The sequence below is a fragment of the Leptosomus discolor genome, chromosome 12 (genome assembly GCF_034619465.1).
Source record: "Leptosomus discolor isolate bLepDis1 chromosome 12, bLepDis1.hap2, whole genome shotgun sequence".
NCBI lineage: Eukaryota > Metazoa > Chordata > Aves > Leptosomiformes > Leptosomidae > Leptosomus > Leptosomus discolor.
Window position 1 is genome coordinate 10,932,247 of NC_141402.1, and position 23,713 is coordinate 10,955,959.

Here is a 23,713-nt window from a genome sequence, read left to right on the forward strand (position 1 = left end):
GCATGGGTTTTCCTGCCTTTCCCCAGGGACTCTGAGAGCTAGGTGTCCCTGGGCTGCCTTTCCAGGCTTTTCAGCCTGCCAGAGACTGTAACAGCATGGGTTTGGTGCAGGTCTCATTCCTTCCCTGGGTTTGCCCTGCAACAGCAGCAGCAAGGATGTGCTGGTACCTGCAGTTAGACTAAAGGTTGGTAGGCTGCCCTTTTGCCTGGGTAGATTATAAAGTCTAGGAGCAAGAATGCTCAAAGAAATGCCTCCTCCCTTGGTAGGAGATCCGGGTGAGAAATACTGGCTCGGGCATGATGTTGTGCTGGAACAGGGATGCTGGAGTGGCAGGGTTAGCGGGAGGTGGCTGTGCCTGTGTCATTGGTGGTGGTGGTGGGGAAATCCTTAACCCAGAGAAGGAACATACAAATCATATGTGCTCAACAGATAGACAAAGCATTACTTCTACTAGCACTGTAAATTAAGCCATTTCTCCCTACCTCCTCCCAGATTTTACTAGGTTAAATTGGAATTTTCTCTGCAATTTTTTTTTCCATACTAAGACTTGAAGGAACTATATTTTCAAGCAGCCAGTGACTTCTTTTTTCTAAAAATCTCATTTTTCCCCCGAAGTCAGCTCAGAGCACCTGTCTCTTGGAAAACCAGGCCCCTTTAAGATGCCTCAGACTGCTTTGAATCACTAATTGCTTCTGAATAGGCAGGCCAAATGTTTTATCACTTCAAACTCTCATAGCAATGCAAATCTATACAGCCAAGAAGCCTCTTTCCATGCATGGGGGTGATGGGTATAGATAAGGATTAAAAATGGAAACAAATTCAGCCCGGGGGGTCCTCTTTGTTCCTCCCTGCCCTCGGTGGGGTTGCCAGGGCTACATTTGTTCCCCTGCATCTTTTTTGGATGGGATCCAGAGCCCCTTGAATGCAAAGGCAAGAGGTATAGTGGCTGGAGAGGGCTGGATGAGGTCCTAGGTACATACATATTTCATTTCCCATGTCAGGCTCTGTATTGTCTTCTCTCTTTCACAAAGGTGGTGTTTTCTAAACACACACACCCCCCAACCCCCACCCCGCCTTGTTGAGGGCGACCCACTCCAGGCTTCATCCTGTCTGAAGTTTCTGGCTGTTCAGCTGTTTTCCCCTTTCTCTGAACGACAGCCAGGCGTATTTCCCATGCCGGGTGGGAAAAGGGGGGATGCTTGCTAGGAAAAGCAGGACCCGCCGGAGAGCCATTCGGAGGTGGCAACATCTGCCATGGCATGTCCTTCTCAGGGTTGTGGCGCGTGTTTTGGGGCTGTGCTGGTTCACGCAACATGCAGGAGATGAGCAGCGCTTCACAGAGCCTCACCGGGGCTGGGTTGCCCCGACTTTAACTTTAAGGCAAATCTTGACTATTAAGAAGTGGAAAATCTCGGTGAGCAAGGGCAGTCTAAATCCTCCTTTTTTGCTTAGATGGCCTGTTATTCGAGCTGCCTGCCGTGTGCTGAGTACGGCTGCGCTCAAAAACTGCCAAGAGCTCAGCATTACGGTAGCGAAAGCCAATTACTGACTTTCCAATAGAAAGGAAGATACATGCTGAATGTGCATCTGTTGGATGGTGTTTCTATTTCAGGCATGCTGCTAACATACGAATGGAAAGGCAACTTTTTTTGCATGATTTGTGTAGTTACTAGAAGACCTTGGGTTAAGAATACAGCAGTACTTCGTAGGCATCGGGGACTATTTATTCTTAGCGTAGTAGGTAATAAAATCTATTTTCTCTTTGGCTTTCCCAGTGAATTCCAGTTGACTGAGATACATTACCTACCGTACTCAAGTACTCAGGATATGGAGAACAAATAAAGTATCCTGACAAATAATATCTTTGTGTAAAATCAATAGCTAATAAGAAATTAGTCCCTTGCAGATAATAAAAATTTATCTTTAAAATTTAAAAAAAAAATTGTCAAAGATGGAAAAAAAAAATCTTTGCTCCTCTTTATTTAGGTATTATTCTTTCTGTGTTTCAGGTGCATATAGGACCCAGTTAGGACTTGAAATAACTAAGGATAACTATTGTTATCTTTACACAAGAGACAGGTGCCTGGGTGCTTTCCTACCAGACTGGGATTTCCAGGGAGGCACAGATGAACTGAGACGATGTGCCAGCCCCCTCCTACCTAGAGCGATTTTAGCCTCCATTCATCCCTGTTCACCAAAGAGCTTTGACTCAATAGGACTGAAACCCAGGCTTAAATCCTGTTTAAGTCTTTTGCGATGGGTTCCAGCCCAGGTGTAACCATCTTGTTGAACCGGAGTTTTCATGCATAACCCTGGTCTTCCCAGCTGAAAGAAAAAAAAAAAAAAAGGAAAAAAAAGGAAAAAAAACATGGTTTTGAGTATAAAAATAATACAGGACAATTCAAAACTAGAGAACTTGCCTGTCCTTTGCAGGTGTGTGTCTAGAGGTGGTCTGGGATGCCCACATCAGCACCCAAAGCAATTGGGGCTTGAGACCCTCCTCGTTTCTGCCCGAGGTCCCCACTTGGGTGCCACCAAGGACCAGAGCCGGTGCAGGACTGCGCTGTGCTCTGATGCTTGGCACCAGCAACCGCAACAGGGAGAGGCTGTGGGAGAGGACCTCTGGTTTTGGTGGTGGGAGAGGTCCGTGAGGCTGGAGATGTGGAGCTGTCTGTAACATGGGGGTTTCTGTGAGCACAGGCTGGCAGGTGGCTGCCGAGGCACGGGGTTGGAAAGGCAATTTGGGCCCAAGGGGAATGGTATGGGTAGAGAGCAGGAAAAGGTGTCCTGAAGGGTGTAAGCTGTGCTCCTCCCCAGGCTCGGGTGCCCTCCCAGTGCAAAACTGGGAACCCAGGCAAGGAAGGAGGGGGAAAGTCTGCAGCGACAACCAGAAAAACCTGCTCGCGCCAGCCCGGGATTCACATTACTCACACTGGTTTAAAACAGGTCGGGTTCGCTTTGGTTTCAAGGCAGAGATGGCCAAGCTGCCTCAAGACAGTTTTCAGCCCAGCTCAGAGCAGGTCCGAGCTCCCGCAGGCCCATTTGCTCTGTCACTGCCCCGTGCTCTCCTAACCCCTCACCAGTGCATGGTCATACCGGTGATCTAAGCCTTTCTGAGCAAAGGCTGGGCTGGGGGCATGTTCCCCTGCCCACCTGAGGGGCAGTAACCATGAGCAGTGGGATCACATCTGGACACTCGCACCTCCTGGCCTGCAACAGGCTTTGAAGAAGCTCACCCAGCGAGTTTGCTGGTTGAAGCTGGAAGGGAGTCAGCTTCTGGGGATGCTCCACGTTGCAAAGAGTCTGCTGCCTCTCCCAGATGCCAGCGCAGGTGAGAAGCTCATGGCAGTGGTGCAAGTTGAAGCTGCCCTGCTGCAGGTCTCTTCTGTGCTAGCACCGGGGCTGGCTCCACCACACTTCTCCTTCCCACCAGAAGATGAGCCAGATGGATCAGCCCCATATAATTTATCGGGTTATTATAGTCAACTGGGTGTGAGTAGTGGGGGTGAAACCATGCTCTTGTTGAGAAGAAGGAGCAAAAAAGAGGCTAACAGAGTTAAAAATCAGATTGTCTGAGGCTAATCTAAGCTGTATCTGCTTATTAGGCAGCGATAACAATAATTTACCTTTGAATCACAATAATTCATCCTAACGCTTTGCACCTACCACATGAATCCTTGCTGCTTATCTCACCCCTCTTGTTTGGGGATCTGAAAGCACTTCATAAACATTAATTAATTATTCCTCCACACCCCTGCAAGCAAAGTATCCCCATTTTGCAGCTAGGGAAGCTGAGCTCACCTAAGGAGATAATAACTGAGCAGGGATGCAGGAACCCAGAGAGCAGGTCCTGACCCCAGCTTCTGCCACAAGCACCTTTCTTGCAGAGGGCTCTGCAGCGTGAGCACTGGGGACATCACCCAGTGTAATTCAGACCTCACCCACACACATTTCTATGATCGCCACCATTTTCAGGTGGCAGGAAAGGTGTAAAAAGGGTGAGGGCTGCTCCTGCCTTGGAGATGTCTGCAACAAGGAGCCCATCACTACCTCGCCACCTTCAAGCCTCCACCACGGGGATCAGGCACCTGCCAGTGTGCAGCACCTGTCGTCATTCACAGTAGGACTCTCCCTTTTTTAATGACTATGTTAATGACCCTAATCTGTTGGTGTGAATGTGGTTAATCCCACAGCTCTGGGGACTGGCAGTTCAGAGTCCAGAAACTTTTCCTCTCCTGCCGCCTCACACCTCACTTTGCATCCTAACCTAACGCTTCAGCACCGGGATGAGCTGTTGGGACTTGTGTGAAGCAGAAGGCAGCAGCCCCTGTCCTGGCTTGGAAATTGGGCTGCTGTGACTAAATATCCAGGGTACAACAGTAGCGAATCAGGCCATCCATCTCCAACCGGTCACCCAGGGGATGAGACGTGTAGTGCCATCCCAGAACAAGATGCTCGAAGTTAGGCCTCTGCTCAGGTGCTTCGATGGGCCTTGGTCCTCGAGGGAGTCTGGCACTGTGGACAGGGTGTGAGGTAAAGGTGTAAATTGAGGGGAGGATGTCCACTGGAAATAATGAGCCTTGGCAGCAGAGGGGAGGATGAGACACAGAAGGTCCGTGCTAGGCCAGTGGTAGCCTGTTGGGAATGGGGGTTTAGTTTGGGGTTTGGTTTTTTTTTCAGAAACCAATAGTTGACTTTTGGAGCCAAATGGATGCCAGCATCAGAGTGGGAGGAGGGTCGTGTTTCATAGACAAGTCACGGTGGATTAAATGTAAATGAATCTGCAGCTTGATGGACAAATGGGATCAGTGCTGGGAATCCCAGCTCTTGGTGGGGGATGGATTAGTAATGGGTACTGGTGCGTTTGCATGCAGGGAAGGAATGAATTGAAAAGCAGGGAGGTTTCCAGCATTGCCCTGCCTGTAGTACCACAAGAAAGAGACATCTCCAGGCTCAAACAAGAGAGGTCAAGCCTAGATAAACACCAGCTTGGTCCCCCATCGGAGAATCACTGAGGCATGAAGAAAAACTTTAACAGCTGCAATGCTGCTTTTGAACCTCCTAGTAAAAGGGAAGGTCAGGAGGTCAAAACTTTCAATGCCTCTGGAAAGGAGAGGACTTTTCCCGGCAAGCCTTTGAAAAACCTGAACTAAATTAGCATGACCACACTGCTAAATGCTTGGGAAACCCGGACGGCTCGGGTCACAGGCTCCCCCAGCAGCAGAGTGGCAGAGAGCTGTTGCATTCCCATACTCAACAGCCATAATTAATGAGGCAATTTCCTAGACGAAAGGCAGATCTTGAGAACACTACCCAGCACCTGGACGGGAAATAAAAGCTTGTGGGACGCGCCCTGGGAATCCCTTCCCTTCCTGACACCATTGTCCTTTCCCCTTTCTATTTCTCCAGTCCATTTTCTTTCTCTTCACTTCCACCCACCATTGTTTCGGCCGTTTCTTCTTCCCCTGTTCCTGGTGTCGCACAGCTCAACCCACTGTTGAAGTGGGGAATGACGATGAAGCTGTAATGACCCAGCCACGCTCTCCCCTGGGGGTGCTGGTCAGGAGTGTAGGAGCTCCAACCTCATTACATCCCTTTTTTAATTTTCCTTGCAAAAGGGGTAAGCGAGAGCCGTGCTTTGAATTTTGAGTTCTTCACTTCCAGTTTGAAGGTAGATTTTGCTGGTTTGGACCTTTTACGAGAGCTATTCTAGCAATGCAGGTTTCTGGAGGCTGCAGGGACCTGAGATCTCTGGCTCTGACCACACCACGAGTTTTTACAATGTTGCCTTTCCACTTGGCTCCCATTCGGCTGCACCGTGACTTTCCTGGGCACAACTTTCCACCAGACCCTTTGCAGGTCACCTCCATTGACAGCTCCCACCACCGTAGGCAAGGAGGGTGGGCAGGCGCATGCAGACATCACCACTGCTCTTAGTGTGTTCGGAAAAGCACTGTACGCTGACGAGGCGCAAGCCAAACACGTACGGAGACCGATGGGGCCCAAGAGTTTACTCGCTGGGGCTGCAATCCTGCGGGCCACTGTTGAACATCCCCATTCCTACTGCAGCCGCAGCAGACAAGCGCTCAGCAACTGAGCAGGTTCGCTGCAGAAGCAGAACGAGTACTTCACTGAACAAAGCAGGAAGACAAGGAATATATCAAGTTTCAGAGGCCAGGAGGCCTGCCCTTGAAGGAAAACACCTCGTCTTCCCACCAGACCAAGGTCTTCCCACCAAATCAAGGTTTGTTCTTCCTGCAAGCCCTGACCCAAGCAAGGCCGCGGGTGGCAATGGTGGGGTCCGTGGTACGCTGGCTGTCAGCTGCAGTGGCTCTGCGGTGCCAAACCTCGATCCGGCTTTGCTGTGGTGCTGCAGCATCTTTTCTTTCTCGTGTCTCTTGTTGTCCTAGAAACAGACGGGAAAATTCTTCCAGACAAGCCCTTTTGTTACACTCGAGGCAGCATCTTCTGTCTCTCAGCAAAACAGTGCATGGTTGTGCAATAGGACCCTTGCCAGAAAAACAACGGTGGGTTCCACACCTTCCAAAGAAACCTGGAAAAAATTCACACCCCCCCCCCTCCAAACTTTCCCAAAGCCCTAAGAGTGCCCAAAGGATCAGTAGGCACTTCCCAACCGTGCTACAAGTGTAAGCTGAGCACAGGAGGCAGTACTCCCGTGTATGTATTTTATTTTTATCTATAGACTAGATTTTTATCTATTTTTATATATTTGTAATTGTATATATTGTTTATACATATGTATTCATATATCTAGGTCCTCACTTCCATCTTTCAATTACAGCTGTTGAGGTAGGGGGTCTGCTGGAAGATAAGGTCAACATGCCATATGGTACCAGTCAATTTTCTCTCCTGGTGCCAGTTCTCCCCTGGAAATTCTGGGATTTTGAGCAGCAGTGGTCTTTATTTGAGAGGGAAACTCATCTTCTGGGGGAAACATGCCCTCCTGTGTGCAGAGCTAGGCAAGGGATGCCCTGGTCATTTCTCTGTGGCATATGAAATGTCGTGGCTGTTGGGAAAAGGATGGTGACGGACAAATTTCCTGAGGCTTGTGGGATTCAGAGGCACATTCCCAAGGTCTCAAGGAGACCACGGCAAGGGGAGAAGGAGAGGAAAGCACTGTGGGGACCACGCAGCCCTTGTCCCCCAGGAGGAGGGGGGCTGCAGCTCCTGCCTCCAGCTGTGTCTGGTGTGAGATGGTGAAATAACAGATGACCTTCAGGCCAGCAGGAAGGTTCAATAGCCGTGATCTAGACCACATCCTGCTCCTGTGGAGGCCAGTGGATGTGGGGCACTTCTGAAAACGTGACTTCTCACTCTTTCCTTTTGGAGTGGTGCTTGAGACGGGCTTGAAAAAGAAACTTTCCTCTACTGTCCCCTCCCAACAGCAGCTCAGAGGGGTTTGGCTTTGTGCTCAAAGCCAAAATCCAACAGCCCTGCAGATTCCAGTGCCTCAAATACCTGTTTTCCCCTCATCCCCCACGCTGACCACGCAGTGCCACGTCATCGCACGGGCCAGCACTGCTCTGCTTGGCCTGGCCTGGGAGGCTGTCACAGGGAGATGTCCTGTGTTAAGAGAGGCTCTCGCTGGTCACCGGAGGATGACCTGCTGCTACGTGCAGTACGTTTGTACTCACAAGGGGTTTTCTTGTGCTTATTCTGTATCTTAAGACGCTTCAGAGGAAGAAGTCTTCTTGTTGCACTCCTGAGCACACCATCTTCTTTGGGGAAATTCAGATGGGGTTACTATCTCATCTGCAATTGGGAGGGTGCTGGAGAGACCAAAGGACCTGCTGGGTGATAATTCAACTACTCAAGATGCTGAGATAGCTCCGCTTTCCGCCCAGAGCAGCTTGGCTGCTCAGTGTACAACGAGCATGAGACTCTTCAAAACTTTAAGCTGCATCTCCAGCGAGAAACCCGTGAGCACAAACCCAAAAATCAGCTCGGTCGCTATTCCTGGGGCAGTCCCTGAACGTGGCCTCAGCACCACAGGAGCTTCTGAGCTTCAGGAATAAATGTGGAGGGGGGCTGAGACACTGCAAGGGTTGGAGGAAGCGGTCTGTGCATAAGCCCATCTGGAAGAGCTCACCAGTATGGAACTATCCCCTGGACACTTTCATCCATCTCAGTTGACGGAAGACATGGAAAAATCTTTGTAGGGCGGGGGATCAAGGGATCACACAGACCTGTGGGTGCAGAGTTAGAAGTTTATTTATTTTTTACAGTAATAGCTTTACCTTTTCAAGGTACCAAAAGAGATTTCCAATATTTTTACAAGCTGCTAAAGGCAGAAAGATTTAAAACACAAAATCTTTTTATTAAAAGAAAGAAAACCATCCTTATTAGTGACAAACGAACCTCTGCTCAGTTTGTGTCCGATTGGGATCTCGGAAGAGTATCCAAGCTAATAAATAAGATATGTATCTCCTGAGAACAGCTTTTGTTGTTTTCTTATACAGAGCTTTGTTCCTCCTGTGCTGTAAGGTCTCCAGGGCATGGCCCATGTTACAGAGCGCCAGATGCATTATCTGATCTTAGGAGATCGTAATTATGGGGAATATGTCAGAACAACAGAAAACTTCATTTAAAAACCCAATTAAAGCTGCCGAGTGACAGAAACTTTCTCGTGTGTTGCATCACCTCCTAATCCCAACAGCTCGGATGTGGAGAAGAAAGTAGTTAAGGATGTAAACCTGACGAGGTCCACAGGAGATGGGGGGTTTTCTGGCTATAAGTAAAAATTAATGCACGTTTCGTGATGGAGCAGCAGCCGTGAGATCCGTTTTAGAACAGCCACCCCAGGACCCATGGCCTGATGGGTGGGTTGTCCTTTCTCATGAGCAGTAGGACGTTTCACAAGAGCTTCTGGATAAGGAAATAGAACAGCAGCTGTGTGCCCGCCCCACTGTGGGAGATGCTTGGCGCTGGGGTGGCACCGGCATAGGCTTGGCTGGAGCACCCTCGCCAGCGGAGATCACCAGGATGGGACGCCGAGGCTGACGCCACGTGGCGGGCCACAGGGGACGGGTATTGGCACGCAAGGCCGGGGCAGCTTTCGGGTGGGTTTTTTGGGAGCTCGAATGGGAAGAGCAGGCAGAGAGAGGAGGCGAGGAGTTTCCAAAGCCTCCGGCACAGCAGCAGGCACCTGCTTCTTCCCAAACCGGCTGAACCTGTCTCCCTCCCTTTGCCGCTCTGCGGTTTTAGGGCCTCTGAAGCCCCCGGATGGCTGAAGGACACGGGGCCTGCACTGGCCTTGGGGCCAGGCCGAGCTCTTCCTCCCCAAAAAGGGCTTGTGGCTTCGTCCGTCCTGGGGCCCTGCTGGAGCAGGCAGAGGTCTGGGCCCTGCCGTCCGCCTGGCACCGGCCTTGGGGAGCGGGCCACGGCTGCCAGCGGGATGGAGCCTGCCCACAGGGTCCCGCCACGCTGGCAGCCAGGACGGAGGGGTACGGTGCGGCCTGGGCTGGGCTTGCCTTGAAAACTGAGGATTTAAGACTGTCACTTAGACATGACAATCGTTTAAGTTTTTAGGGTTTTTTTTAAAAAAAGATAATTTAGGACCCTTTTGCAAAATAAAAGGAGAATTTAAGAGGGATTTTTTACAGTCTGCTTTAACAGATTTTTTTTTTTAAAAGGAGAATTTAAGACTTGGAGAAAAAAAGAGAATTTAAGAATTCTTTTTTTGGAGAAAAAACAACAATGAAACAGGAGAATTTAAGGCTTATTTTAAAGCAGAAATTTAAACTTTTGAAAAAGGAGAATTTAAAACTGGGGAAAAAAAGAGAATTTAAGAGTTCTTTTAAAAAAAAAAAAAAAAACCACAACAAAACAGGAGAATTTAAGGCTTATTTTAAAGCAGAAATTTAAACTTTTGAAAAAAGAGAATGTCAGACTTTGGGGGAAAAAATGATAATTTAAGAGTTCTTTTTTAAAAAAAAAAAACAACAACAACAAAACAAGAGAATTTAAGGCTTATTTTAAAGAATTTTAAACTTTTGGAAAAGGAGAATTTAAAACTGGGGAAAAAAAGAGAATTTAAGAGTTCTTTTTAAAAAAAAAATAAAACAGGAGAATTTAAGGCTTATTTAAAAGCAGAATTTTAAACTTTTGAAAAAGGAGAATTTAAGACTCTTTTTAAAAAAAGGAATTCAAGAATTTTTTTTGAAACAAGAAGAGTTTAATTTTTTTTCCTATAAAAGAAGAATTCAAGACTCTTATTTTTACAGAGGAGCATCCGCGCTTCTTTCCTCCAGAGGAGCGGAGGCGCCGCCCGGGCGTTGGGGCGCTCGGCGCTAGGGGAGGGGCGGTGCTCACCTGCCCGGGGGCGGGGCCGGGGCGGGGCGATGGGCGGGGCCGGGACGGGACGGTGGGGCTGCAGGTCGCCGTGGCTCCGCGCTGCGAGCGGAGCGGCGGGACTGGAGCGGGGCGGTCGCTGCCGGGGAGAGGGGCCGGAGCCGGAGCCGGAGCCAGAGCCGGGGCCGGGGCCGGGGCCAGGGCCGGGGCCGGGCCGGGCCGGGCCGGCGGCAGGTGAGTGCGCACCAGTGCGGCGGGGCTGGGCTGGGCCTGGCCTCCCGGCGAGGGGCCGCCGCCGCTTTGCAGCAGCGGGGCGCGGCGCGGCCCTGCCCGCAGCCGGGCCGGCACCCCCGGGAGCAGCCCCGCCGAGGGTGGCTGCTGCGGCTGCTGCAGCGGCGGCGCCGCCGGCCCCGGGTCTCCCCGGAGCGAGCCGCCCCCGGGACAGCCCATTATTTTGGGGCTGCGAAGTGCAACGACCCGCCCGGCTGTACGGAGTGGGGCGCGGACGGCGAGGGGGTAAGTTGGGGTACCCCAAATGAGATGACTGGAAGCGGCTTTCGGCACTGGTGAGACCCCGAGCCCCTTTGCCACCTGCCCGGTGCCACACTGTTTGTGTCGCCGTCGGTGAAGCACCAGGTGGCCTTGCCTCCCACCTTCCCCGGGGCACTGGGAGCTGGCACCGGCATCTCCAGCAGCTCCTGCCACCAGCATGGCCCACCCAAGCCCCACTTGAAGAAGCAGCGTCGTGGTCCCACTTAGCTCTGAAATGGCTGGCCGGAGCCCACAGCGCAGGAGCAGGCGAGGTGGTGGGGGGTCTCGGCCACCGCTGCCAGCAGCCTCCCCCCGTCGTCTGCATCCACGGGGCAAAGCTGTCTGTCCTTCCTCCCTGCAGGGACATCTCTAGCTCCCTAAGGACAGGGGTTAAACTCCTCGGTGAGAGCCTGGCTCCTCGCTGCATACTTCTGATGCCTTCTGTGAACTCTGCCGGCAGGTTGTTTCGTAACTCCACTTGTGGCCCGCTGCGGGTGGGAGAACAAACTCCTCTCCCTGTTTTTTTTCCCTGTCCCGTGACAGAGCTTTGTAATTGCATGTTAAAAACCCAACTGCAGGTTAAAAAACCCAAGCGTGGGTTTGAGGGTGGTATTGCACGGAGGAAAGGGGCACGGCCACGCACCCAAACAGGGTGGCTGCCTCCAGCACAGCCTGTGGCACTCCCCTCGGGATGGCTGATTTCAGGAGAAACTGGGAAGGTGCAGGTGGAAACGGGTGAGAAATGATCCAAAGAGGTAAGACGGGAGCTCCGGCCACTCCATGCGGTAAGCCAGGGCCGGCTCCCAGGGGTGCTGGTGCTAACGGCCCGCTTGCGGGCCCTGGCTTGGTGCTGTGCCGAGACTTGCCAGGCAGGCGCCGGGCCCCGGGGACGTGTGGCAGCACGATCGGCAGAGCTCAGCTGTCAAATGGCGGGGCGCTGGATGCGGCCGGGATGGGGCAGGGATGGCCCACGCACCCATCCGCTCACCTCGAAGGGTACCCGTGGGGGGTCACGCTCCTCGCGCAGCAGAACGGCTGCTCTTCTTGGGGAGAAGAGAGCGAACGCGCGTGTGCATGTGCTGTATCCGCAGTGGGGATGAGCGGGAAGCGCATCCAGGCGCTGCATGCCTTTCTCACCAGGCAGTGCCGGCTGTGTCTGCTCGGGAAGGGGCTGTGGGGAAGGAGGGATGCTCTTACTTTCTGCTGGTGCCGCTGGAATGCCAGGAATCCTCCCGCATCCTAGTTATCTGCTGGGAGAGCCTGAGCAGGGCGCCTGGCCTCCCTCTCGGCATAGCTCTGCTGGCTTCCCCACACCCTCTTGAAAGGAATAGCGTGGAAATCGAGATGCTCCCCCTCCTGCAAGTGCATACATCTTCCTAAAGCCTTTCTTTCACCTTTTCATAGAAAGCCATGAGACCGGGGAGCATGGCTTGCAGCACCTATGGGTGCCCGACACCACGCAGCATTGAGCACTGCGGGTCTGGGGGTCCTGCCCTCTGAAACTTCCTAGTGAGGGGATGCCGGTCACTCCAAAAAAGAGAATTCTTTGCAAAGAAGTGCATGAGAGACGTGGGAGTCAGCTCTACCCAGGGCCTGAAGGGGGGAACCTGAGCAACAGTCTGACCCTGAGATAATAAAACAAGAACTAAGCCTGATTTATTTTAGATTTTTTTTTTTTTCCTTATGCTTAAGAAAAGCAAGTTATGGCTGCCATCAGGCACTTGGTAGCTTTGGATACCCTCAGGCCCCAGCGAGCGTGCTGGGGAGCTTGCCAGGCTGACCAAACCTTTTGGCAGTGGGTGGTGGCTGGCCGAAGTGGTGCGGTGATGGCCAGTGTGAATCATCCCAGGGTGCTCCCTTCCCTGCTCTTTGAAATCTGACTTGGCCAAAAAAGGTAGCGTGGTGTAATTGCTGAAGATACAAGGATTTACTGCACCAGGGCAAACAGGAGCTTCTGTGCCAAAGTATTTTGGGGACTGGGTGTAAAATGGGGCTGTAAAATGGGGCTGTGTGGGAGCTAACATCCTCCAGCAATATGTATGTTGTCCACCTCCATAGCGGAGGTGTGTGTCACGGTTGCCTTCACCGTTGCCACGTGCTGCAGAGAAATATCGCTCGAGTGCGTCTGCTGGGGTCCCCAGTGGTTCATCTCATCCCTGTCTTTCAGCGCCTCTCTGTCCTGTCCTGTTTGTGCTGTCTGCTGTGGGAAAAACCTCCAGGGGTGGCTTGGAAGTGACCCAAGACTACCTTCTGTCATCCCCCCATGTGCCAGGGGCGTGATACTTTGGGACCAAATCCAGCCAGGCTGATCCTCCCTGGCTGGAAGGCTATATTGTGCGTACCAAGGCTTCGGAGCAGGATATTCCGTCGAGTCCTGCGATGCTGGGCGCTGTGCTGAGGTCAGAAGAAGTCCAGGTGCTGCTTGATGATGGGTTGCTCTGCGCCCGAGTTTAAATAAAGGCGTGAGGGACGTTTTAAGTATTAGCTCCATGTGTATGCGTTGTTTTTAAGAGCATCTTTTTAAGGGATGTTCCTTGATCTGTCCCAACTTGTCTATGCCCTTGTAAACCTGTGTAGTCAAATTGAGGCATAAGCGTGTCTCCACAGAAGGTTTTTAACAAAATCCTATTATTGTAAATGATTGCTAACAATTTTATGCCCTTCCATTTTTCAGATGCCAAGTTCATGAGGTTCTAAAAGCAGCTGATTATCTGGCTTTTTGTGGACTGGAGTCAGCACTTTCTTGAGGGCTGGGGTGCTTCCAGCTGCCCCGGGCTAGTCATCTGGAATAACTCGTTGCTTCAAAAAAGAAAGGGGGGAAAAAAAAAATTTAAAAAAGAAACCTGCAACACTTCTTACCTGAAAACATGGGTTGATCAGCCCTGAGCTGGAAACTTTGGGGCACTTGAGCACTGCCTGAATTTGGGAAGGCTTCCTCTGCTGCTTTGTAACCTTGCTGCAGCGCAGGACCTGCTGGAGCTCTTGGTCTTAGGAGCCACGTGCTCAAACCTTCCCATATCACCCCAGGTGTCTCCTTCGTAACTGAGAGAACTGGTGATGGGATGCTGCAGTGCTCTCAACAGCGTTTTGGGGTCCGGGGTCCCCCATGGAGGTCCTCCATGATGTTAGACTTAGCGTTGTACTCCTGGGCACGGGAACTTGGGAGGCACCTATAGTATCCTGTAGGAGAGTCGCTGGGTCAGCAGAGAAACCTGGCGAGCAGCAGCCTCCCCTTTGCTCCCAGATTTTTCTGTCAGCCCAGGGAAGCCATCGGCAAGGGATGGGGGCACCCAACTGGTGGTGTGAAGCTGCTTGGCTGAGGGATCGCGGGGAGAGCGTTTGTTAGGGTTCTTGCTGGTTTAATGATTCCTGCTGGGAATATTGCTTTCCCCGGGAGGCACAAGTACACAGCAGGGAGCTGGTCTCTGCCTCCAGATGCTTGCCCGAGGTAGCTGGTGGTGTGCAAGGGGTTAGATGAACACCACAGACATCTGTAGATAAGAATAAAGTTGGGTTGGGGTTTTTGGAGGCTTTGTGGTTGGTGTTTTCACTTGCTGATTTTTATTTATGTTCTTTTCCAACTTCTGGCGATGTCTGGCGGTGGCAGTGCTCCTTTCTGCAAAGAGCCAAACTTACTCACGGGGGAAGGCTGGGTGGACCAGGCAGTGGGCTTTTACCTCTTTGCATGTCATGATTGGTGTTGGCTGGTTGCTGCAATGTGAATGCCCCCATGCTTTTCTGAGGGACAACTTGAGCTTCGTTAATTGTCAGAAAGCGGCTCGTGGTCTCCTTGGGCTCTTGACCAGTATGCCCAGGTCTTTGCTTAATGGTTTGTGCCTGTAGAAAGTCAGGTGTTTCCCAGGCTTGCTCCAAGGATGTCTCTTCTTCCTTTCTTCCCTGCACTGATTCCTCTGGGACAGGGTTTTCTCAGGGCAGCTCAAGTCCTCAGGGTCCCACCCCAAAGACTGCGGGGCTTTCCCAGGGCTAAGCCCGCCTGGGCACCGGATTGTACCACGTCATACCTGGTCCAAGGTATCCCCACCCACCCCACCATCAGCAGGGGAAAATGCTGTATCTTCACAGGGTTTTGTACCACAGAGAGAATTCCTGTGGGTTGTTTTTTTGGTAGTGTTTTTCTTTGGATTTGTTTTTTTTTTTTTTTAAGAAAAAGTCATTTTCTATTGCTCTTTCTAGTCTTTTAAAAATCTTACAGACTCAGCATCTTATGTTGCTAAAGGACATTTGCTCTTCCACTCTGGCCGGGAAATATCTCTGGGACCCAGGAGTGGGTGTGCTAGAAACATTGCTTTGTGTCTTTAAGATGCTGCATGGCACGGACTAGTTGTCCCTCAAATCTACTCCACCTCGAGTAATTTTTGGAGTGTTTTAACGTGGTTTGAGAATTGCCTAGGTTGCGATGTTGGACTTGGTACTGTCCTCTTTGAATTTATTTGGCTTTTTAAGGACCTGCTGTCTGTGTAAAGAAGTTGGGGTAGGAGGTTCAAAAGGCTGAGTTTCCCCAAAGTGACCCCAGGTGAGCATGAGTTACATGAGGACTAAACTCCCAAATGCTCCTGAGAAACCAAGATATTTTTATTGCATCTCCCTCTCCGAGCAGGTGGGAGGGCTGACGTGGTCCCCGGCACCGGTTCCCATCCCATCTCGGCCCTTTGGGTATCGCAGAGCCCTTGACCCCCAGCGTTAGGAAGGAGGACACCTACACGTGGAGCAGGAGATGGGGCCCTTTGCCAGCGTTGAAACCCCTTCAGCCAGAGGTTCGCCACCTCCCAGCAAGGCAATTTCGGGGCTTGGTCATGAGCCATGATCTCCATCACTTGTTGAAGGACAGTGACTACTCCCCGATGGATGGCCCCTTCTGTTTTTGTGCCAGACAGGGGATTGAGTTGCCTCTCCAGAGATGTGCCTCCATTTTAGTGCTTTAAAGAGCTTATTATCTCTGGGTGGGTTCAGGCAGGGGTTGATAGCACCTCCACCTAATTAATCATGTGCCAGGTAGTGTGAAAGCAGAGACTTCTAAAATACCTTATCAAAGGTTTCAGCCTGGATTAATTCTGGGTCTCTTGTTTATTTGACTCTGCGTCTGTGTGTGTGTGACGGAGAAAGAAAGGAGCGATTTTAGCTCTCGGCAAATGGTCATTAAAGGCCTTTTTAATCCTACAAAGTTATAAATAAATATCCGTGGCAGCACGCACCTGCATATTCATCAGTGCATCCTCTCCTCCGGAGACCCAGCAGTGCGTCCTTGGCGCGTGGCCGCTTTCTGAAGCAGGGTAGGAAACTGCAAGTTATTCTGGAAATAGAAAATAAAATCTGGAAGGTTTATCCCTGGTTTTGCATTTGCTAATTTGTTAATTACCCTCTCCTCTAGGATGAGAATTGGAGTGGAAAGAGGATTGCTGGTGGCTGACGCCAGCTCTTCTGAAGGAGGCTGGAAGGCAGGTTGGTGGGAGAATATTTATAGGTCACTTGGCTCTTTCATGTCCCTCGTCCTGCTCAGAGGAGAGGTACAGAGCCTGAATTTTCCTGTGAGCCTGTGGAAGTGAAATCCTTGATCACTTTGAGATGAGACGAGGAGAGCGGCAGATCAGTGCCTGTCTCTGCTTGCCTTGTAGGTGGCCAAGGTGCATCTTGTCCTCTGGGCTGGACCGGGCGAGCAGCGTGAGGAAGCTGCACTTTGAGGGTCGTTTCTGGCTCTTCTGGAGGCATTAGGAGAAATAGTTCATTGGTCGGGTTTTCCCCATTTTGGTTTCGCCCTTGGGGATTAAAAAAAAAAGGATATTTGGAGGAAATTGAAACACTTCTCCTCTTTGGCTGGGGAGGAGAAAGCAGGTACTTTGGGTAGTTTGGAGTATTTCCAAGGCTTGAACAGGCTCTTGCATCTCTAGATTTGCAGCATTCCTCCTGCATCCTGCATGATGAGAAACAGAAGCTGTTTTCTGACTTGGGGAATGAGCAGTACATAGTAACGGGGCAACGTTCACAAATTGCATCGTGCTCTTGCTGGTGACTGCTGTGGAAGGTGAACGTGGTGGAGATGCTGGACCTGCCAGCAGATGCGTGCCGGGGTTGTGTTTGCATGTGGATGGTTTGGCAAATACTCCTTGGAGCTTGGCTTTGGAGAGCTGGATGGTGAGTGACCCCCTGAAGGTGATGGGCACTTGGGCATCCCGGTGCTGCTGCGCTGGGGCTTGCAGCTGGGCAGCGGCTGCAAGTATAGCTGTACCTTGACAGCTGCAGAGCAAGCACCACACTTTTTAGTATTAAAAACTACGGCAACAGCTTTAGGGAAATATTGGGGGTAGGGCTCAACCCTGAAAGGTTTTCAAGTCCAAGCCCTAATCCTCAAGGCTGATCTAGGTTAGCCTAGAGCCCAAAGGTACCTAGACCCAACCTTGCCCCTGTACTGGGAGCTGGACACCTAAATACTTCCCCAGCCCCTCCTGGGCTTGGTGTCCGGACAGGTTCAATTGCACAAGAAAAAAGGAGCTCAGCAGTGCAAGAGCCTTTCCTCTTTCCCCTGTAATCTGCGCACTGATGCTAATTTTGCTTCACCCACTTGAGAAGAAACTATGAGCTTATGCTCAGCTGCTTTCATGAAGTCTCTCTTCGCTTGCGCATCTGGGATCGATGGTAATGGTTACAGCAACAGCAGGTGCTGCTAATGTTTCCCTTGCAAACCTTCGTCTTTATGGCAGGCTTTACTAGCCCACCTTGCTGGCTTTTCTCCCCCCGTGGACAGTAATCATTAGTGCTGCGAGGGAGAAATACGATGCATTAAGCTAAGGAAGATGATCCTTCCCCTTGCAGGCTGAAACGCTGTAACGTGAGTGCATGCAGTAGGTGGAAGGGTTGGTGGTGGTTTTTTGGCTTGTTTTAATTTATAATGAGCTTTTGGCTGGTTGCTCATCCACAGGGTGGACTGGCTAGTAAACATCTCTGAAATGTCCTTGCTGCCTGCGGTCCTTGATGTTTTAACACGGCTCTCGATGCTGGTCCACCATGGCCATAGATCTTGGCTTGTTTAAGAGGCTTAAAGAAGTTCCCCAGCTCCTTCCCAGTGCTGTTTCCAAAGCCTTTGCGTGGGTCCGATGCTGTAGCAGACCCAAAAGCTTGGGTGAAAGGAAGGGTGAGAGAAATCTCTGCAGGCAGAGCTGGGATGGGGTGAGCTGATTCTGCATAGGCTGGGGCGTGAGCCTCCCCCCCCCTAAATCCCTGCCCAAGGCCATCACCCCGAGGCCCATCTCCATCCCATCTCGGAGCCCTGGGCAGGACTTGTGCCTGACTCTTCCCGCCCTGCTCAGCATTGACCAGCCTCACCTTTACACCCCAGGCATGTTAGTGTGGGCCTGTAATTTTTGTGGAGGAAGTGGAGCAGAAAATCCCCAAGCCTCTGTTTTGCTCTTAAGGGGGGGTTGCTGGTGCGGTGCTTATGGCTCTCCAGAAATTTGTCTCTTTGGGCAGTTCCTGCAAGATCCTAACGTGGGGGACACGTTTCCCTTGGGGTGCCGGGGGACTTCCATGGTCTGTAGCTTCAGGCTCAAGTGATGCTTCAGCTCTTGAGCAATGCAAGTGCCATGGGACTTAAGTTTTCCTGGTCTTGGCCCTTTGATTTCCCTTGGGTGCAAAAAGCCCTTGAAACACGGGTGTAACTTCTGCAGACACAGAGTGTGTGTTACGCCTTGTACGATACCCCCAGCAGAAGCCACTTGCTGCCGAAGCGTGACGGAGCCCAGGGACGGGTGTGGGCTGGAGTCTGTCCGCACGTCTCTGGTAAAGCTGCGCCTTCAGGGTACGTTTGCAGTGGTTCTCCCTGTCCCCAGCTGGGGTTTCCCTAGCTGAAGGAGAGAAAAGCGGAGTCCACAAAAGCCCTTGTGCAATTTCAAAATTACTGATTTCGGTAATTTGATGGTTTTTAGGGCTTGCTGTCAGGCACGCTGTGGCAGAGCAGGGGGCTGGATGTGGCATGATGGGTGGACCAAGGATGTGGGGACTATTATGGCTGCCCTTAAATAACATACTTGGGTGTGAATTAGAGCCCTGTGCCTGCTGCTTCCTTGCTCCTGGGTGCTTGTGGACACCGTGCATAGAAGCTGATGGCTTCAATAGGCCTGGGGGGTGAGTAACGTTTGCACACCCTCCCTGTGACAGTGGAAGGATTAAGAGCTGCCTCTCTGGGCTGTGACCACTCTGGTAGGACTTGTTTGTCATCTCTTGAGCTCGTTTAACCGCCGTCAGCTCTTTTGCACCAGGATGAAGTAACCCATTTGCTGCCCTGGGCTGGAGCCCTGTGCCTGTGTCCTGCCTGCACCCTGATGGCCACCATGCTGCAGGAGAGGACAATGACCTCTTTGGTAGGTGGCCCTCTTGGCTGCTCTTTACCAGGCCGGGAGATGGTGTCTCTTCAGGACCCCGGGGCCAGCATCCTCAGGACAAGCACGGCACTGTCAAAAGGTCCCGTGCCACGTGGCTGCAGGCAGGGCTTTGCCTGGTGCTCCCTGCTGCGGTGGTAGTGACTGTCGGTGGTCGCCAGAGCCTGCTGCATGGACAGCTCGTTCAGAGCCATGGATGATCATCTCCACCCAGCGTGGGACCTGCCAGCCAAGGAAGCGCCACAGCATCAAGCCTTGCTGTGGCCAGTCATCTCCAGTTGGCATGGGAACTGCCAGCCTGGGAAGTGCCATGCTGTCAGCCCCTGCCATGACTGATCTCAGCCCAGCGTTGGACCTGCTAGCAGCATAAACCCTTGGCCACAGACTCAACCTTTGACCACGGTGTCACCTTCTGGCCTGGAATGGATATGGCATGGAAAGCTCAGCAGAGCTGCTCTATCCCTGCAACACCCCAGCCAAGGGCAGTGATGCTGCTCCAAAAGAGGGACCCGAGGCAGGAGGACACTGTCGGTGGGCTGGATGGGAGCCTGGACCCTACAGCAGGACAAGCACCATCAGGAGGCTTCGGTTCCCCGTGGATCTTCTCCAAGTTGGGTTACCTCTCCACACCTGAGTAACGGAGAGGCTGCTGTCCCACCAGCAGGTCTCACCACACGGGCAAGTGCCACCTCTTCCCTTTGGTGCCCAGGAGCTGGGCCCTCAGGAAGTGTTAGATAGCTGGTGGATGCGTCACCGCAGCAGCTGATCTGGGGCAGTGAGTCACTGCCAGCGCTCCAGCACGCAGGATGGCGGCACGGGCCACTCCTCCCCTCCCCGCTTGCTGTTTACTCATATGTTGTTGTTTTTTTTTTCCCCTCGTTTGTCTGCACGCAGCTGGGATGAGCATCCCTCCCGGCATCGGGCGGGAGAGGAGTGAGAGTGTCAGATTCAAAGCAGGAATAAAATGACCGAGAGCACCCCAGAATTGCCCGGCACACATCGGCTGGTCCCCGTGGACACCTGAGTCTTCCTTGGGTGGCGGGCTCGTCATAACCCACTCTCAAGTATAAATAAATCTTAGTTAGGAGTCTTTAGAACCCTGGCCCCAGCCCAAACCCTGACCTGAAAGGCTAGTTTTCTGACTTTTTGCAGTTTTAATTAGGCTTGCTGGGAAGCTCTTCCCGTGCTGCTGCTCTCCTGCCTGCCCGGTCCCCTACCCAGCACTCTGCCAGGGGGTGGACATAGCAAGGGGAGTGAGCAAACCCCCCAAAAGTGGGTGAAACCTCAGCGCTGGTGGGCTGCTCAGCTCAAAACCTTCATGCTGGTCCCAGGCGGTGCTTGTTAGGAGCTCTGGTTTTTGGGGTGCAGCTGAGAGACACTTGGGATGCTTTGGGATTTGGGTTGCAGCTGGCCTTGCTGTTGGGTGCAAAATTGATGATTTTTTTCCTAACTGGATTTTTTTTTTTTCTTGTGTGTGCCCGGTGTGGGAGAAAGGCACATGCCAAGTGTTTGCAATCTTTGTCTGCAAGGTGCTGTCTCGGCTTCTGAGGGTCCCTGTGGGGGACACAGGGGTGACTCCCTGCCAATCGGTGGTGGTCCTCGCTTCTGTGAGGAGGGTGACTGGCCAGTTTTCATGGCTGGCCATGTATTATTTCAGGTACAGGGAGCTCACCGAACCCTTGCGCATCCCAGCAGCCATCGGACTGGCAGTTTGCAGGAGCTGCGCAAAACGTGCATCCTCCCACACGTGCCAAAATGCTCCTCATCTCCTCTGCCTTTAGCCCGACAGCTTTGGGGGGGCTGGGAGGTGGCAGTGCCAAGAGACAAAATAAAGCTGCGAGATCTGAGATTGTTAATTTAAATATATATATATATATTTTTATTTTTTTTTTTTAGTGTCAGCATTTGAAATTCCAGCTCCCAGTTAGGAAAGTTGTTGAAGTGGTGGTCTGAATCATCCCTACCCCCAGTTTCAAGACCCATCGCATGGGGAAAGGGGCAGAAAATTAGTCACTTTGTTAATCTGCTTCCAATAGAAATCACTTAGAAATCCATAGCGGGGGGGGAGGTGGGGATAAGAATAAAATGAGAGCGGCTTTTGGGAGTGGCCGTCACGCGTCCTGGCTCCCACAGCCGCCTGCTCGCTTCCCTGCGCTGTTTTGGGGGCAGCGGGCAGGGCCTGACAGCTGCCTGCACTTCTGGGTCAGGAGCAAAGTGACCTCCTAGGACGAACACAAACAGAGGCAGCTGGAGACCAGCCACCCGCTGAGAAGCGCTTCTTCCTCAAGACAAGTGATTCTCACCCTTAAAAAAGCCTTTTTTGTTATCTGGTGGTGTGACGAAGGCACCTGCTAATTAAAGCAGGGGGTCAGCAGCAAAGCTGGGGGACAGGGGGTTCGTATTTGCAAGTGGAGCCATGAGACCAGCCCCAACTGCTCATTTTTTAGGAGTGATGGTGAAGAGCCGTGGTGGGGGCTATTGCGGAGGTGGTGGAGGGGGCGAGGTGGAGGTTTGGGGGTTTATTGCCCGGTGGGTTTTTTTTGAACCAGGGTGATGCTGGCACGGTGGGACACTGGGGACAAGATGCTGCATGCAGGTTGTGATGCATCCCCCCCCACCCAGGGAGGCATGGCACTGGGGGGTGCGTCACTGGTTTCCCCCCCAGATGAGGATGAGCTGCCTTCATCCCGTCAGCTCCTCCATGAGCCCAGGGTTTGGGGGGGGATGGGGGCAGCTGGGTGGGCTGGGGGAGCTGATCCTGCCCTGGGAAGGGGTGAGGAGGACAGGGAGAGCAGGGAGCAGCCCCCAGCCCTACTTACCACCCACCCCCTTGCAAGGAGGCAGGTAACGTCCCATATCTGGCAGTGAGCTGGGGACAGAGACCCCCCAAAAACCCCAGGGGTTACAGCGAGCTATCGGTTAATGGGGACCCCCTGTGCTTGCAAGGATCTAAGGAAATAATAATAAAAACAATTGGGTTTTGGGGTGCTGGGGGATGCAGCGGGGAGGGATGCACCAGCTGCTTTTTGGGGGGTTCCCCCGCTATTGGGAGAAAAGCTGGCTGCCACTTTTCCAGCTTTTTGGTAGTGGAGTGCCGTGTGCTGGCTGCTGGTAAATGATTGCCAGGGCGGCCGGCCGAGGCGGGGCCGGAGGTTGGTGCCGGGTTTGAACCCAAACAGGTACTTGGGACTGGTGTGCCGGCAGCCATCCCGCTCTCGCACACGGCAGCGTTCAGCAACCACTGGATTTTTGGGGCAAGGTGAGGCTGTGCGACGCGACTTGACTGGCTGGGTTATTTTTTTTCTTATTTATTTTCATTTATTTATTTTATTTTCAAGCCACTGGCCTCCCCGTGTGGTCAGGGCAGGGGACCCCAGGTTCAATGCTAGTCAGGTCCCTAGCCAAGGTGGAGGTGAAGCTTCCTGGGATGTGTTGCCACCCCAAATTCGGCATTAGGGTGCCACGGGGGACACACACACACACGGACGGTGGCTTCGGGGTGAGCTGGGTGGTGCTGTGGCGGTGCCCGGACTTTGCTCCGTGCCAGGGGCCAGTTGCAGCCTTGAGTGCCCAGGGTGTGGGAAGCAGTGCCAAAACCCAGCTTTGAAACAAAATTGGGCTAAACCTTACAAATTAAGTGGGTTTGGGCTCACAGAGAGGTTGGCTGAGCCCGAACTGCCTTTCAACCCCACCGGTTTTCCCCGGCCACCCAGCCAAGGCAAACATGAGCTCAGCGCCAAGGTATTTGCGGTGGCTGCTCCGTGCCCACGTTTCGGAGGTGAGCAGGGGGGTGGCACTGATGGGACCCGGCACCCGTGGGGAACGGCCTCGCCAAGCCACATCTCCCCTGGTTTCTACTTGCCTTTCTTGCACCGTGGCTAAAATCCCTCATCACCAGAGGCAGGACCCTTCGAGCCCTCCCTTTGATTACTCAAGCAGGCCACAAAAAACAAGCCAGAAGTGGTGTTTAACCTGAGGTTGAGCTTTCTCACAGCCCAGCTGCGACCTCGGGAGAGCTGGAGCTGAGGGGTGGAGAGGCTGCAACCAGCTGGGTTAGGTTGGGAAAGTGGTTTGGGACCCTCTGGACTGGAAATTTCCTGTATACCTTCCTCTGTCTGGGGCTTTCAGGCAAGCCTGATGCTAGAAAAAAAGGTGTTATAGGGGAAAAAAAGCTATGTCTTTGTTTGCATGGGGTTTGAAAACACTGTAAGCTCAAATATTTGAGCTCTTTACAGGTTGTACTTAAACTTTTTTTTTTTACTTTTTTTTTTTTTTTTTAAGACTGTCGCAGCTGTTGAGCTGCTGGAAGAGGCAGGAGGCGGGTGCACCTGGGCTAATGGCTGTTATTTTAACGCAGGAGAAGTAACCACCGGGTGGGAGTCGGGCTGGGTCCCGGCGTTGGGCAGAGATCCCCCAGGAGACTGGGATTCACCGCAGGCCTTCATGCCTGGCTCTCCCTCCCAAACCCCACCTTTGGTCAT